The sequence below is a fragment of the Dioscorea cayenensis genome, chromosome 1 (assembly GCF_009730915.1).
Source record: "Dioscorea cayenensis subsp. rotundata cultivar TDr96_F1 chromosome 1, TDr96_F1_v2_PseudoChromosome.rev07_lg8_w22 25.fasta, whole genome shotgun sequence".
Lineage (NCBI taxonomy): Eukaryota > Viridiplantae > Streptophyta > Magnoliopsida > Dioscoreales > Dioscoreaceae > Dioscorea > Dioscorea cayenensis.
The window spans coordinates 7,793,160-7,809,274 of NC_052471.1; the positions used below are offsets into that span (position 1 = coordinate 7,793,160).

At 42.7% G+C, this 16,115-nt stretch overlaps 2 non-coding genes across 2 annotated transcripts; both read right to left on the reverse strand.

The window, feature by feature from the left end:
* Positions 1-711: 711 nt before the first annotated feature.
* LOC120266679 lies at positions 712-818 on the reverse strand. Its single transcript, XR_005538234.1, has one exon. It is a non-coding gene; the product is annotated as a small nucleolar RNA R71 (small nucleolar RNA).
* A 12,327-nt stretch (positions 819-13,145) lies between these two features.
* LOC120268537 lies at positions 13,146-13,252 on the reverse strand. Its single transcript, XR_005538961.1, has one exon. It is a non-coding gene; the product is annotated as a small nucleolar RNA R71 (small nucleolar RNA).
* Positions 13,253-16,115: the final 2,863 nt, after the last annotated feature.

Consider the following 16,115-nt stretch of genomic DNA (forward strand, 5'->3'; position numbering starts at 1 on the left):
AAACATGAATCTATCATTTATACATGAAAATGAAGAACATTCACTAGATTCAATCGAATAAAATCAAGTATGCCAAAGAAAAGAGAGAAAAACTATTTACTGACAAGATGAAGATAGAAAAGTTGAAATCGGCCAAAAAACTATAGTAAAATCCCTCTAAAATGATGGTGTGATGTCGGGAGAGTACGAGAGAGCATTCTTTCAGTGTGGAGATGCCTAAAAATGAAATGGCGAACATAATTTACACAGAAAACTCACGGCCTTTGGCGTTCTGAACATCCACACGGCTGTGTGGATATTGCCCATGCCTGTGTGCTTCCATAGGGGAGCTTCACATGAGCAAACACATGCTCCTGTTTGCTCTCTGGATAAGACTCTAAACCTCTAAATGCATCCACACTCTAAAATTACCCACGCCCGTGTGTCATGCACTGGGTCAGACACTTGGGCAGACACACGCCCCTATATCGTCCCGGGATAAAGATCTAAACATTTGCAGAAAAAAACATGCCCATGTATAAATTCCACACGGAGATGTGACCGTCACAAGGTCATTCACAGGGGAAGACACATGCCCCTGTGTCCTTCCTATTTTCCCTAAAGGGGAGAGCGAAGCAGTCGCTACGTTCATTGCTTAGAGCATCAATTACCACATGGGAGGAGACGGTAGAAGCTTTTCTTGCCCGTTATTTCCCTCCCAAAAAATCTGCGAAGCTTAGGAATGAGATCTCATCCTTTGTTCAGTTGGAATTGGACTCTCTATTTGAGACATGGGAAAGGTTCAAGGAGCTCCTGAGAAAGTACCCGCAACACGGATTTCCAGAGTGGATGATTGTTCAGACCTTTTACAATGGTTTGAACAAGAGTACAAGGCTTCTCTTGGATGCAGCAGCAGGAGGTACCTTACGTATCAAGACCCCCAATGAGGCCCGTCAATTAATTGATGAAATGGGGTTAAACAGCTACCAATGGAATGCTAGGGAGAAGAAAAGGGTGGCCGGTCTCCATGAGATAGATGTAGTAACTTCATTGGCGGCTCAAGTGGAAAATTTGAGTAAGAAGTTAGATCTTCTAACTTCAAATAGAGTAGCGGCCGTGACTAATTGCACTGGGTGTGGCGGAAGACATGCTCCCTCCGATTGTCCAATCTCTATTGGTGATGTATCTTCTGTGGAGAACGTCGATTTTGTAGATAATGGCATGAGACCTCAAGGAAACCCATATAGCAATGCCTACAATCCGGGTTGGAAGAATCATCCAAATTTCTCATGGAGCAATCAGGGTCCACCAAAGGCCATGGGGCCACCGGGTTTCCAACTACAACAACAAGCCCCGCATGTTGTAAATAGAGTTTCAGGTTTGGAAACCAGAAGAATGATTTGGAGAAAGCCTTTACTAGATTTGTGCAATCTGCAAATACAAGGTTTGAATCAATTAAGGCCACATTTCACAACCACACCATCTCTTTATATAACCTTGAAAATCAGGTGGGGCAAATTGTGAAGTCTCTCTTTGAAAGGCCACATCGAAGCTTGCCCAGCAATACAGAGATCAACCCTAGAGAGCTGGTGAAGGCGATCACATTTTTAGAAGTGGTCGTGAGGTTGAAGGTAAGCTTCCGAGTGAGATGCCAAAAGAACACGCACCTGAGGTTATAGAGGTAGAAGAGGGAACAAGCAAAGCGAAGGAGATGGCACCCCCCACCTTTCAAGCCAAGAATCCCTTATCCCTCTAGATTGAAGAATGACCAAGGGGATGAATAGTAAAAAAACTTCCTAGTTTGTTCAAGCAACTCCACATCAATATTCCTTTTGTTGAGGCATTGGCCCAAATGCCTAAGTATGCGAAGTTCTTGAAAGACTTGTTGACCAACAAGAGGAAGTTGGAGGAGAGTGCTTCGGTGATTCTAGATGCTTCATGGTCGGCGGTGTTCCAAAGGAACATGCTGAACAAGAAGAAAGACCTGGGAAGCTTCATCATTCCGTGTAGCACTGGCAATATGGGTGAAGAAATGGCATTGGCGGACTCAGGGGCCAGCATCAATGTCATGCCATACACCTTCTTTCGAAAGTTAGGCTTGGGTGAGGCTAGGCCCACTCGGATGACTTTGCAATTGGCGGACCGAACGGTGAGACATCCTATGGGTATCATCGAAGATGTACTTGTCAAGTTGGACAAGTATATATTTCCTGTAGACTTTGTGGTGCTTGACGTTAAACAAGCGCTTCTTGGGAGCCAACCCAAGTGTTTCCTGTTTTTCTTAGTCGAATAATGTTGTATTTTGCATGAATAAATTGTTAAGTGTTGGTGTCTTGATTTTTAGATGCTTGTGCTATGATTTTATTTTAGGATTTGAGGATTCATTATGTGTTTTCATGTGGATTTGGCAAAGTTGGGTCGTTTGAGCTTTATTTCATGTTTTTGACTAGTAAAACTTGCATAATAGGGCAGGCTCTGAGTGTGTGGACATGTTCAGAAAATTTCTGCAGAGCCTACAAATTTTTCTAAGTCATCCAGAGAAAACGCACGGGTGTGTGGTATTTCTGCACGCCCGTGGATTTGCACTGCGAACTCATCTAGAGAAGGCGCAGGGGCGTGCGGCTACCCCTGTGAACGACCATGCGAATATCGCACGCTCGTGGGTAATTTCTGCACGGGCATATGATTTCCTGCAGAGTTTGGCAGATTATCCCGAAAACGCATAGAGGCGTGAACTCGGCCCTATGGCCGACCTTGTGAATTTTGCACGGGCATGGATAATTTCCACACGCCAGTGCGAATCTCTGCATAGGAGCTCTCTCCATTCTGAGAAGGCACAGGGGTGTGTGTTTGCCCCTGTGAATTTGGTCCTCTGAATGTCCACGCCCGTGCGGAACACTTAGGAATTTTATCGGATGTCTAGATAAGCCACAGGGGCGTGCGGTTGCCCTTGTGGGTTGGCCGCACGGGCGTGGGTAATTTCCGCACGCCAGTGCAAATCTCTGCATAGGAGCTCTCTCCATCCCGAGAAGGCACAGGGGTGTGTCACTCCCTCACAAGGTTACCAACGAGAACTCTCAACCCTAGTGTCACTCTAGAGAAAATGTTCATACAATCAAGCATTCAAGGTTGGAACTCACAATAAAAATCAATTAATTGAAAGCATAATAAAGGGATTCAATGAAACAAATACATCCTAGGGTTCACAAATACCAAAGTACCCACTAGGAGTTTAGCTCTCCATGGAGCTAAGTACAATCAAAGAAATAGAATGTAAAAGCAATGAATCCATAGAAAAACCGCCTCGATGGTCGTGTCAATGGTCTTGTGGAGAGTCCTCTACTCGTCACAAGGGATCCTTTGTCCGGCCTAGGATACACCTCACCGGATCGGTACCGACGAAAACACTCCCAATAACCTTCTTCCAAATGACGCGCGATGTCAGAGCCGTAGAACCTCTCCAAAACCCTAGCCAATACCCCTCAAAACCCTAGCCGAAGCCCTATCTCAAGTTTGGTAAAAGATGGAGAAAAGAATACTGAAATTGGGGCTGAATCGGTTTTAAATAGTGCTGGAATCTGGCGACCACACGGGCCTGTGGATTTTACAGACGCCCATGTGGAATTTTCACACGGGCGTGTATAATTTCCAAACGCCCGTGTGGATTCTCTGAATTCCTGTTTTCTTGCCCAGCTGTGAATAGTATCCGACCTAAATAGCTTCCCGAATCCATAGTTTCATCGGGGTAATGCAAACGGGCACACGTTCACGTCGTGGATCACTTGCTTCTTCAATGATAGATAAGTTGGTGGAGCTCTTGTTCTATGTGCATATGTCAGAATGCTCGAGTGTGACTGCCCTTGTGCCCCTCCAAATGGATGTGCCAATTAGAATACGAGGAGGTTGGCACACACTCTAGCATCTCACTCCCGACCTATGTCTTCACATTTGAACCTTAGCAAGATTTCCTCCAAAATCGGAGCATTGTGATGAACATTTGCTTCTTTCCTTCATAATCGGCCTCACAACCCTACCTGCACGAAAGTAATATAAAAACACACATATTAGTGTAAGAACCCGAGAAAAGTAATGCTCAACATAAGGAATGAACGCTTCGCATTCATATCGCACAAGCACTTATCAATTCTTGATCAAATTTCTTCTCAAACCTTGCAGAAATAGCTCCCTAGTTGAAGATGCAAGGTAATAAGCATCCACGTGAGCATTACTTATAGTCGGATCACACGGAGTTGCTATTCTCAAGTATCAGGCTCAGTTTGAGCAGCGGTCTAAGCTCTGGTTCGGTCAAACCCGATTCTCGGACATGAGCATTCTTGCTGAAGTTCAGTCAATGGAAGACATGGTAGATGAGGTCGAAGAGATGTTGTCTGTGGATAGAAGGAGGCAACTATTGTCTATCCGAGAGCCAGCTTTTCATCAGCTCACTTTGGAGTTGCTTTCATCCTTTGAGTTTAACCGATCTTACTCGAGCTTCGATAGTGTCGATGTTATACAATTTAGAGCACTCGGTCATCATCATAGCATGAGTGTTACGCAGTTCTCCATCTGTCTGGCTTCTATGATGAGGTTTACACAGATACAGAGGAGTATGATCGATTACCCATAGATTATCCTAGCAGTCTGACTCCCAAGAGGGCATATAAAACACTTTGTGGGGAGGGGCACCATGAGCCAAGAGTGTCCAAGGATACGTGCCTTTCTTGACCAACATACAGATATATCCACGCTGTTCTTAGCCGATTAGTGAATAGGCGTGGTGATAGCACAGGGATACTGAGTAGACAGGAGCTACTATACCTGTACTCCATGGTGCAAAGAAAGCCGATTCATTTGGGGCACATTCTGGCTGAGTACATGCACCACCAGAGCTAGTATGTCAGAGCAGGAGTCATTTTCTCCGGGCCATATATCACAAGACTGGTCATAGGCATGGGTCTTCTCGACGCGATTCGAATGGCCAAGAAAGCGAGTATACCTGGTCCCCTTGGTATAAAGACGTTGAGGCTGATGGGGATGGTTCGCAGAGTCCAGTCCAGAGTGTATACTCTAATTACACCTACCCTAGAGGAAGTAGAGGAAGATGATGATATTGTTGAGATTTCTTAGCCTGCCCCTGAGCACCAGCCAACACCGATGGAGACCGAGGCACCTCCTGTGACAGAGGAACCACCCCAGTACGCATGTTTTCACCATCTTGAGCCTATGATCATTTTGAGAAGCTCGAGAGTGCGGTAGGGGTGCTACAGACAGAGATCGCTAAGGTCCGGGCTACACAGGCAGCGTAGTATGCAGATTTTATGGCACATTTTGAGACATTACAGCAGATTTTTGAACGAGACATTGCCCCATCATTTGTTCTGAGTCCTCAGACCACTATGGCCTAACCAGCCTCTCCATCACCTGATCCACCGGCACCTTTTGATTATCCAGTAGTAACAGAGCCAGAGCATGACACAGACACTTGATCCGCCGTTCTTTATTTCTTTTTTTTTTTTTCTTATTTTGTATTGTTGTTAGACTTGCACTACTCTGAAAGGATTTTCCTTCTGAGTATATCTTTTATTTTCATTTTGTTATCTCGAGTTGTATCATTGCTCTATCTTTTATATACTTGAATTGTTTTTAATTTTTTTTGAGCTTTACTGAACCCCCTTGTGTATGCGTGCAGATGGTCTTGTCAGTATGAGAATCGAGAACTAGTCATGAACACGGCCAAGGTGTTTTGGCACTTGACCGTGTGTGCTTTACAACCCGTTGGAACATCACTCCCAATGATTTAGCTCCATCATATGCAATACTAGGAGTCAGGGGAGTATTGCTTCGACTACGTCTCCCACATATATTCTTGATTGATATACATTATTAGTGAGCTTGCATGCGTACATTGGGGACAATGTACAACTTAAGTGCGGGGGGAGTTCATGTTGCATACGTCTTTTATATAAGTTTTGATTAACATACATGCTCACATAGCCAATGGCGGTTCACTTTAGTTGCAATGATTGTATTGTTGAGTTTAGGTGAATTTTTAAAATTGAATGTTCTCATGATCTAGTTGTACTTGAATTTCTATGTATTTTTGCCCGAATGACACTTGTTACACTACTCGCTCTTTAAACTCTTTTGAAAACTCAAGTTCAATGTTAAAGGGGATAGTTGGTGTTACTTTTTTCTTAATTCTACTAGAAAAAATGGAAAAGAGAAAAATACTTGTTGTTTGCGCATTAGTGGTGGAAAAGCTACCACTTATGTTGTATGTAGCTACTCTCGTAAGTCGGATACTAGTAATGCCCTAATGAGAGAAAGAGCTATATCATGGGATGAGTGAAAGCTACCACCCTGAGCACTTATTAGTATACCTTTCCACCGAGGTATAGTGTAGAGTGCTAGTCACAGTTAACCTTAGGTTTGTGACCTGTGTCTTTAGATGTCCATAACTCATTAAACATCAATTAGGATGCATAATATTAGTCTTGCACTTTAAGCAATATTCTTAGGGTGAGCATTGTCCAGATACCCCATTTTATCATTGATTACCTCTCTTTACTTCTTTTGCTCTCTTTCTCCTTTCTCTTTTACTTTTCTTTGCATTAATGATAAGTGCTTGTTTGATAAGAATCCAAATTATTCTTTTCTTATGATGAGCATTACTTTTATCAGGTTTTAGCGCTAATACTTGTGCATTTGTGTTACTTTTATGCATGTAGGGTTGTGAAGGTAAGTATTGAGAAAAGAAGCCAAAAGTAGATCGTGAGCACACTAATTGGTGCAATCTTGGAAGGAACAAACGCAAAGACACAAGTAGGGTCTTAAGATGCATGAATGTGTGCCAACCACCATGTACTCAAGCCATTACAATGACTATGAGGGGCACAAAGGCGGTCACATTTTTGTATCCCGACTTGTGCATTGATAATATGATCTTCACCAATAAAACCCTTGATTGAAGAAGAGTTGCGATCTACGGCATAAACGTGTGCCCGTTTATGTTGCTGATAAATGCCTAAATGTACGTATTTTATACGTATTAATATTGTATTACTTGTGTATATTTTAATGAATTGATGACCGTTTATGTGTAATTTGGTTATTTCGGTGTTGCAGATCTTAAGAGCCGAACGAAGCTCAAAAATGCAAATTTGATGAATTCAACACCAAAAACTGCATTTTTGGGGTCCCAGCATTGCAGCGTTACTGTAGCTGATCACTATTCATGCTGCGGGCATTTGGCTGTGAGCTCACGGGCTCCATGCGCCCGCATTGGTGCCCGTGAGGTTTGCTAGAATTTCACAACCCTCGGTACTGTAGCTTAGCACTGTAGCACCGGCATATTTTCTGGGCGAAACGGCAGTGAGCTTCATGGGCTCCATGAGCCCGCATGGAGCCCGCATGGACCTGACAGTATATATTTCGGGCTGAACTTTTAGGGCAAGGGGGGAGGTTTTTGGAAGAGGCTTTTGGGGGGAGTTCTTGGAGCCGACTTCCACCAATTCAAAGGAGGCAAGATTACACGTTTTGGAGAAGCGAAATCAAAGGGAGAAGCTTGGTTTGGCCAGATCTTCATCGATCTCTTCTTTGGGAGCTTGTAGATGACAAGGGAAGCCTCCCCGTTCGCGGCATCCGTGGAAGCTTTCCACCTAACTTGGCTTTTCATCTCACTTCTATTGTTTGAGGGAGTTTTCTTATGCCATTTGTAGTTGTTTTCATGTACCTATTATTTGTATTTGTTTGCATGGACGAGTAGACCCCAAGGTCACCGGATGCCGGTGAACCTTGGGGTGAACTTGTGTATTTGGATGATCTAGTTTTGTTTATTGCAATTGTTGTGTGTTTGTGATTCATTCTTGGTGCATTCGATGTGTTGCTTACATGAGAACTCTGTAAACCAACTCCTAGGTTGTACTTGGTAGCGTGACCATCACCCTTGTACTAGACACACCAAGTTTCAAAGGGATTCATGTACGAATACGCCGTGACCATCGGGTATTTTGTACCCCTCCAACATTAGGGATAGACCAAGTCGTGTTCCAGCTCTAATTAGGGATTTCCCCCTTTGTTAATGCAATCGTATGAGGATTTGATCAGTAGAAATTCCGTATCAATTCCATATCAATACTTATACCATCGGGTTGATCTAATTTAGGAAATCTCTAGGTCCAAACCCTTAATTGCTTGACACTCTTAGCATCCTTTACACTTTAGTAACCCCTAGGAAATCCGCATCCGTGACCATTTCTTTCCCCTATTTTATATCCTTGCCTTATTTTAGACTCCACTTGTAGTTCTTTCTTTTTAATTAATAGATTAGAGAAACCCTTCGAATCGTTCGGCTAGACAATACGCAAAGAGGAAGTAAGGGTAGATCCTTGGGCCCAGGGAATACGACCCTTTCGTGCTCGCACGAGAGGTATTACTTGACGACTCCATGCACTTGCGGATCTCGCATCAGTTGCCTCGATGAAAAGTGTGGAATTAGGAGTGGTTTAGCCAAGTATTGTAGCAGGTTACTATAGTAAAAATTATAGCAAGTACTGTAGCAGTTACTGTTAACAGCCGACCGAAAACAGGATTGCCAGAGAATGCACGTGGGCGTGTGTAAATTCACCACGCCCTTGTGGAAATTCCATAGGCCCGTGTGGCAGATCGAAAGGGGCGTGTGGATTCGCGATTCAAGCCCTATTTAAGCCGCGATTCAGCCCCAATTTTGGGAATCTTTTCCGCCTCTTCTCTTCCACTTTTCTCCATCATTTGGGAAGCCATTGGCTGGGTATGGAGAGTCTTTTGGCAAGTCTTTGGAGTGTTTTGAGGGATTCGACACTATGATTCACTTGGAATAATGTTATTCGGGGATCTTTCATCAGCATAGATCCGGCGAGGTGTCCTAGGTCGGACAAGGGGACCTTTATAGAAGACTTGGCTACTCCACAAGACCATTGACATGAATACCGAGGAGGTTTTCTTATGGAACACTTGTTTTTACTTTCGATTTCATTGCTGATTGTATTGTGCTCCATGGAGAGCTAAAGCTCCTAGGGGGTACTTGGATTTGGTAAACCCTAGGATGTTATTGTTTCATTGATCTTTTATTATGCTTTCCTTAATTGATGTTTTCAATTGAATTCCAATCTTGAGTGCTTATGGAATGATTTCTCCCCTAGAGTGACACTAGAGTTGAGAGTCCATCTTGGTAACCATTGTAGATGATTGACACACTACGAGGGTTAGACATTGCATAATTGGAGAGGATTGAGAGGGTGAGTCGAGAGATAGCAAGTGTTCCCTTTCCCCTCCGGTGTGATTTATCCTACCTCCATTTTGTTGAGTTCTTGGGGGTCGCAATAGAGTGAAGTTCTAGTGGATGAACTCCGCTGGGGCTTAGTTACCCGAGCAACAGAGTGAAGCATTGAAGGGACTCTAGTATCTGGGGCTTAGATGTGACTATGGGTCTTTCACCTGGACAAAAGGGTTAGGTCTATACATAGGAAGAGGGTTTATCACTTGGATTTCCTAGAACTCCATGCAACTTTACACAGTGTGAGGTGTTGAGACTGAGCAATTTCTCTGTTGTGACATAGTGTAGAGTTAGTCATGGTTGACCTTAGATTTGGTACTGTATGCTTAAGGATTTCCAGGACTCATTGCGGATTGATTAGGAAGTATAATAGTTGGTCTTGCACTTGAAACATTAATCGTAGGGGGAGCATTGCCCGAGTACCCCACTTCTATTGATTGCCTTACCTATCACTTATGTTTGCCTTTCATTCTTGTTTCTTTTTATCTTTATTTTCATTACCTTTTATCAACTCTATCAATTTTCACTTTCACATGGTTAAGTTACAATTTATGTATTTTTACTCCCTACTCCCTGTGGATATGATACCCCACTCACATGGGATTTATTACTCGACAAACCCGTGCACTTGCGGGTCACACACAAGGGGCGTCATCAATTAATATCTTGAATCAAATCACAAATTTGTTTTCACTCTAGCTAAATAGCAATAATCCTTGCTTCTAAACAGAAATTCCCTATGGATTCGACTACCCACTCACTGGGGTATTTTATTACTTCTATGACCCGTTCACTTGTGGTACTGATAAGTGCTTCTATACTAAGAATATGAAGAATTTTTTTCTTACGATGAGCATTACTTTTATCATGTTTTATCGCTAATATGTGTGTTTTTGTGTTCTTTTGTACATATAGGATTGTGGAGCCAAATAGAGAAGAAAGTAGCCAAAGTAGATTGCGAAAGCATTATATTGATAGAATCTTGAAGTCGACACAGGAGAAGACGCAAGTTGTGCTCGAAGACATATTAGTGTGTGCCAACCTCCATTATGTTTGTTGGAATATGTAAATTGGACGTGTACAAAGGTAGTCACACTTATGTGTTCCGACTTGTGCAATGATAGCAAGATCTTCGTCAATTTTATCCCTTATTGAAGAAGGGATGCGATCTACGGCATAGACGTGTGCCCGTTTATGTTACCTTGATGAAAAGTGTGGATTCAGGAGTGGTTTTTGCGGACTACTGTCACAAGTTACTGTAGCAAAGAAATGTAGCAATGTACTATAGCGGTTACTGTTGGCAGGTGACAAGTGCTTGTGTGATAAGAATGCGAAGCGTTCTTTCCTTATGATCAGCATTACTTTTATCGAGTTTTAACACTAATATGTGTGTAATTACGTTACTTTCATACATATAGGGTTATGAAGCCGAATCTTAGAGAAAGAAGCCAATGTAGATCGTGAGTGCACCATTTGGAGGAAATCTTGAGAAGGTTCAAACGTGATGACATAAGTCGGGTTCAAGATGCTAGAATGTGTGCCAACCTCCATGTATTTAAGCTAGCACAATGATTTGGAGAGGCACAAAGGCAGTCACATTCTAAGTATTCTGGCTTGTGCATGTGTAACAAGATCACCACCAACGTGACCATTCATTGAAGAAGCAAAGCGATCCATGACATAAATGTGTGCCCGTTTATGTTACCTCGATGAAAGCATGGTTTCGGGAATGTTTCAGACCAGTACTGTAGCACGTTATTGTAGCAAAATACTGTAGTACGTATTGTTCACAGTCGCCCAAAGAAGGAGTTGTCCAGAGAAGCTACACAGCCGTATTGGAATTCCACATGCACGTGCATTAATTCCACATGGGTCGTGTGAAATATTCACAAGGGCGTGTGGATTCCCAATTCCAGCCCTTTAAAAGCCGATTTTAGGCTCGATTTCAACATTCTTTTCTCCATCTTTGCCCCAACTTGAGAGAGGGCTATGGCTATTGTTTTGAGAGGTATTGGCTAGGGATTGGGAGAGGTACTATAGCTCTGACATCGCGCTCTACTTGGAAGAAGGTTAGTGGAAGAGCTTTCATCGGCACTGATTCGGCGAGGTGTATCCTAAGCCGAACAAAGGGACTTTTGACGAGTAGAGGACTCTCTAAAAGACCATCATCATGACTATCGAGGGGGTTTTCTATGGATTCATGGCTTTTACATTCGATTTCATTGATTGTAATTACCTCCATGGAGAGTTAAACCCCCTAGTGGGTACTTGGATTGTGAACCCTAGGATGTATTCGTTTCATTGAACCTTGTTATTGTGCATTCATTAATTGATGTTTTTATTGAGTTCCAAACTTAAATGCATTGATTGTGTGAATACTCCCTTAGAGTGACACTAGGGTTGAGAATTCTTGTTGGTAACCGTTGTGAGTGAGTGACACACGATAGAGTTAGACAAAGCTAGATTGGAGAGGGTTAGCAGGGTGAATCGAGAGGTAGCGGAGCATCGCCTTTCCCCTCCGGTGTGATTTATTCTACCTCGAATTCCTCGAGTTCTTTGCGGTCATAGTAGAGTGAATGGGCTAAGGGATGACTTTCCACTGGAGCTCAGTTGTGATTGCAATGGAGTGAAGGGTTGAAGTGATTATAGCATCTGGGGCTTAATTGTGGCTAGGGACCTTCCGCCTGGACCAAAGGGTTAGGTCTACATAAAAGAAGAGGATTTATCACTTGGAATCTGTAGAACTCATTGCAATTCTATACGAGTGCGAGGTTGAGAGATTGTTCAATTTCTCCTTCGGGACATGAATAAGGATTAGGCATGGTTGACCTTTGATTTGGGACCATGTATTAAAGGATTTCCAAGACTCATTAATGCATTAGTTAGGAAGCATAATAGAGAGTTTTTGCACTTAAAGCGATTGTCCTAAGTGGATCAATATCAGACTACCACATTTATATCGATTGCCTTACCTCTCATTTACTTGTGCTCTCTTTCTTGTCTCTTTTACTTTTGTTTGCATTACATCGTGCCATACAAATCACTATTTATTTTTTACTTAGTTAAGAAACAACTTAGGTATTTTTACTCCCTATTCCCTATGGATATGATTCCCACTCACTTGGGATTTCATTACTTTGATAAATCCATGCACTTACGGCACATACGCAAGGGGTGTTGTCATGTTTTTGGTGCCATTGCTGGGGAATAAGTATTTAGAGATACTTTGCACTTTGTTTCCTTAGCTATTCATTTATTTATTCTATTTCACATCTTCTTTTCTATCATCATTCTGATTTGTTTTCTTTCTTTTTGTACAGCTCTAGGTACATGACCAGAGAGAACCCTCTCAATATTGATTGAAAGAGATCCGAAGCTCTAACGTACACTTAGAAGAAAAGGGAAGGAACCTGTGGAAGAACAGTCTAATTTAGCTTATTTGGAAGTTGAAGGGTTGGATAATATGGCGGAACAAAATGAGCAATAGAGGAAATTGTCCGATTATGCCATACCTTCAGTATTGGGGACGCAATCGAGTATTGTACATCCCCCGATTACAGCTCAGAACTTTGAGTTGAAGCCGGCATTCATCCACATGTTGCAGCAATCTGCACAGTTCAATGGTTTGGCCGATGAGGATCCAAATGGTCATATAGAGAACTTTCTCATGGTGCATGATATGCTCATGATAAACGGGGTGATGGATGATGCCATCAAGTTGAGAGGCTTCCCATTTTCCTTAAAGGGGAGAGCGAAGCAGTGGCTACACTCATTACCAAGAGCATCAATTACCACATGGGAGGAGATGGTAGAAGCTTTTCTTGCCCTTTATTTTCCTCCCGGAAAATCTATAAAGCTTAGGAATGAGATTGCATCCTTTTTACAGTCATAATTTGAGTCTCTATTTGAGACATGGGAAAGGTTCAAGGAGTTCCCGAGGAAGTGCCCGCAACACGGATTTCTATAGTGGATGATTGTTCAGACCTTTTACAACTGGTTGAATCCGAGTACAATGGCACCTTAGATGCGGCAGCAGGAGGTACGTTAGGTAGCAAGATCCCCGGTGAGGCCCGTCAACTAATTGAAGAAATGGGGTCAAATAGCTACCAATGGAATGCTAGGGAGAAGAAGAAGGTAGCCGGGCTTCATGAGATAGATGCAATAACTTCATTGTTGGCTCAAGTGGAATCATTGAGTAAGAAGTTAGATGGTCTAACTTCGAATAGAGTGGTGGCCATGACTACATGCACTGGGTGTGGTGGAGGACATGATTCCTCTGATTGCCCAATCTCCATTGGTGATGCATCTTCGGTTGAGAAAGTTGATTTTATGGGTAATGGCATGAGGAATCAAGGGAATCCATATAGCAAAACCTACAATTTGGGTTGGAAGAATCATCCCAATCTCTCATGGAGTAACTAAGTTCCATAAAAGGCCATGGGGCCACTAAATTTCGAACAACAACAAGCCCCAAACATGAAGAACTGAGTTTCTAGTTTGGAGACCCGAATGACCGATTTGGAGAAGGCCTTGCCTAGATTTGTGCAATCATAGGATACAAGGTTTCAATCAGTTGAGGCTACACTTCGCAACCACACCACTTCTTTGCAAAACCTTGAGAATCAAATGGGGCAAATTGCGAAGTCTCTATCGGAGAGATCACAAGTAAGCTTGCCAAGCAATATCGAGACCAATCTTAGAGAGCAGGTGAAGGTGATAAGTGCTTGTGCAATAAGAATACAAAGTGTTCTTTCCTTGTGTTTAACATTACTTTTCTCGGGTTTTAACACTAATATGTGTGTAGTTATGTTACTTTCATGCAGGTAGGGTTGTGAGGCCGAATATGAAAGAAAGAAGCCAATGTGGGTCGTAAATGCACCGATTTGGAGGAAATCTTGCTAAGGTTCAAACGCGAAGACACAGGTCGGGTTAGAGATGCGGGAATGTGTGCCAACCTCCTCGTATTTAAGTTAGTATAATTATTTGGAGGGGCATAAGGGCAGTCACATTCAAGCATTCCGACTTGTGCATATAAAACAAGATCTCCACCAACATGTCCGTTATTGAAAAAGCAAAGAGATCCATGACGTAAACGTGTTCCCGTTTGCGTTACCTCGATGAAAGCCTAGATTCGGGAGTATTTTAGGCCGGTATTGCAGTAGGGTACTGTAGAAAGAATACTGTAATAGTACTATTCACTGCTGGCTGAGAAAACCGGAAAACAGAGAATCCACATGGACGTGTTGAAATTCCACAAGCCCATGTGAAAAATCCACAGGGGCGCTCACATGGGATTGTGGATTCCAGATTCCAGCCCTTTAAAAGCCGATTTTAGCCCTAATTTCAGCATTCTTTTCTCCATCTTTTCCCTAACTTCGGAGAGGACGGCAGCTAGGGTTTTGAGAGGTATTGGCTAGGGCTTTGGAGTGTTTCTACAGCTCCGACATTACGTGTTGTTTGGAAGAAGGTTAGTGGGAGAGCTTTCGTCCGCACCAATCTGGCGAGTTTTATCCTAGGCCGGACAAAAGGCCCCTTGGGACGAGTAGAGAACTCTCCACAAGACCATCACCATGACTAATGAGGGGGTTTTCTATGGATGCTTTGTGCTTACATTCAATTTCATTGATTGTATCTAGCTCCATGGAGAGCTAAACCCATAGTGGTTACTTGGGTATTTGTGAACCCTAGGATGTATTCGTTTCATTAAATCTATTTATCATGTTTTCAATTAATTGATGCTTATTGTGAGTTCTAATCTTGTATGCTTTATTGTATGAATACTCCACTATAGTGACACTAGGGTTGAGAGTTGTTTTTGGTATCTCTCATGAGTGAGTGACACACCATGAGAGTTAGATAAAGCTAGATTGGAGAGGGTGAGTTGAGAGGTAGCGGACGGTCCCTTTTCCCTCCGGTGTGATCTATCCTACCTCCACGTTCCAAGAGTTCATTGCGGCCATAGTAGAGTGAATGGGCTAAGGGATGACCTTCCGCTGGGGCTTAGTTACGAGTGCAACGGAGTGAAGCGTTGAAGTAATTTTTGCATCTAGGGCTTAATTCTGGCTAGAGATCTTTCACGTGGACCAAAGGGTTAGGTCTATGCATAGGAGTAGGATTTATCATTTTCAGTCCCTAAAGCTCATTGCAATTCCATACGAGTGTGAGGTGTTGAGATTATTATATTTCTCCTCTGGGACATGTATTGAGTTAGGCATGGTTGACCTTAGATTTGGGACTAAGCAATTAAGGATTTCCACAACTCACTATTGCATTAATTAGGAAGCATAATAGAGGGTTCTTGCACTTGAAATGATTATCTTAGCCGGAACAATACCCGATTACCCCATCTTTATTGATTGCCTTACCTTCTCCTTTACTTGTGCTCTCTTTCTTGTTGTTTTTACTCTTGAGAATTGAATCTTGTCACACATATCACTACTCATCTTCCATATTAGTTAAGAAACAATTTAAGTGTCTTTATTCCCTACTCTCTATGGAAACGATACCCACTAATTTGGGATTATTACTTTGACACTGGTGCACTTGCGGTGTACACGCATACTGATTGAAGGAGATCACGAGCTTCAACGTACACTCAGAAGAAAAGGGAAAGAACCTGTGCAAGAACAGTCCAATCTAGCTGATTTGGGAGTAGAAGAATCTGAAAACATGGTAGAAACGAATGAGTAGCAGCGGACATTATCTGATTATGCCAGACCTTCAGTATTGGGGACACAATCGAGCATTGTGCGTCCCCCGATTACAGCTCAGAACTTTGAGCTGAAGTTGGCATTCATCCATATGTTGCAGCAATCTGCGCAGT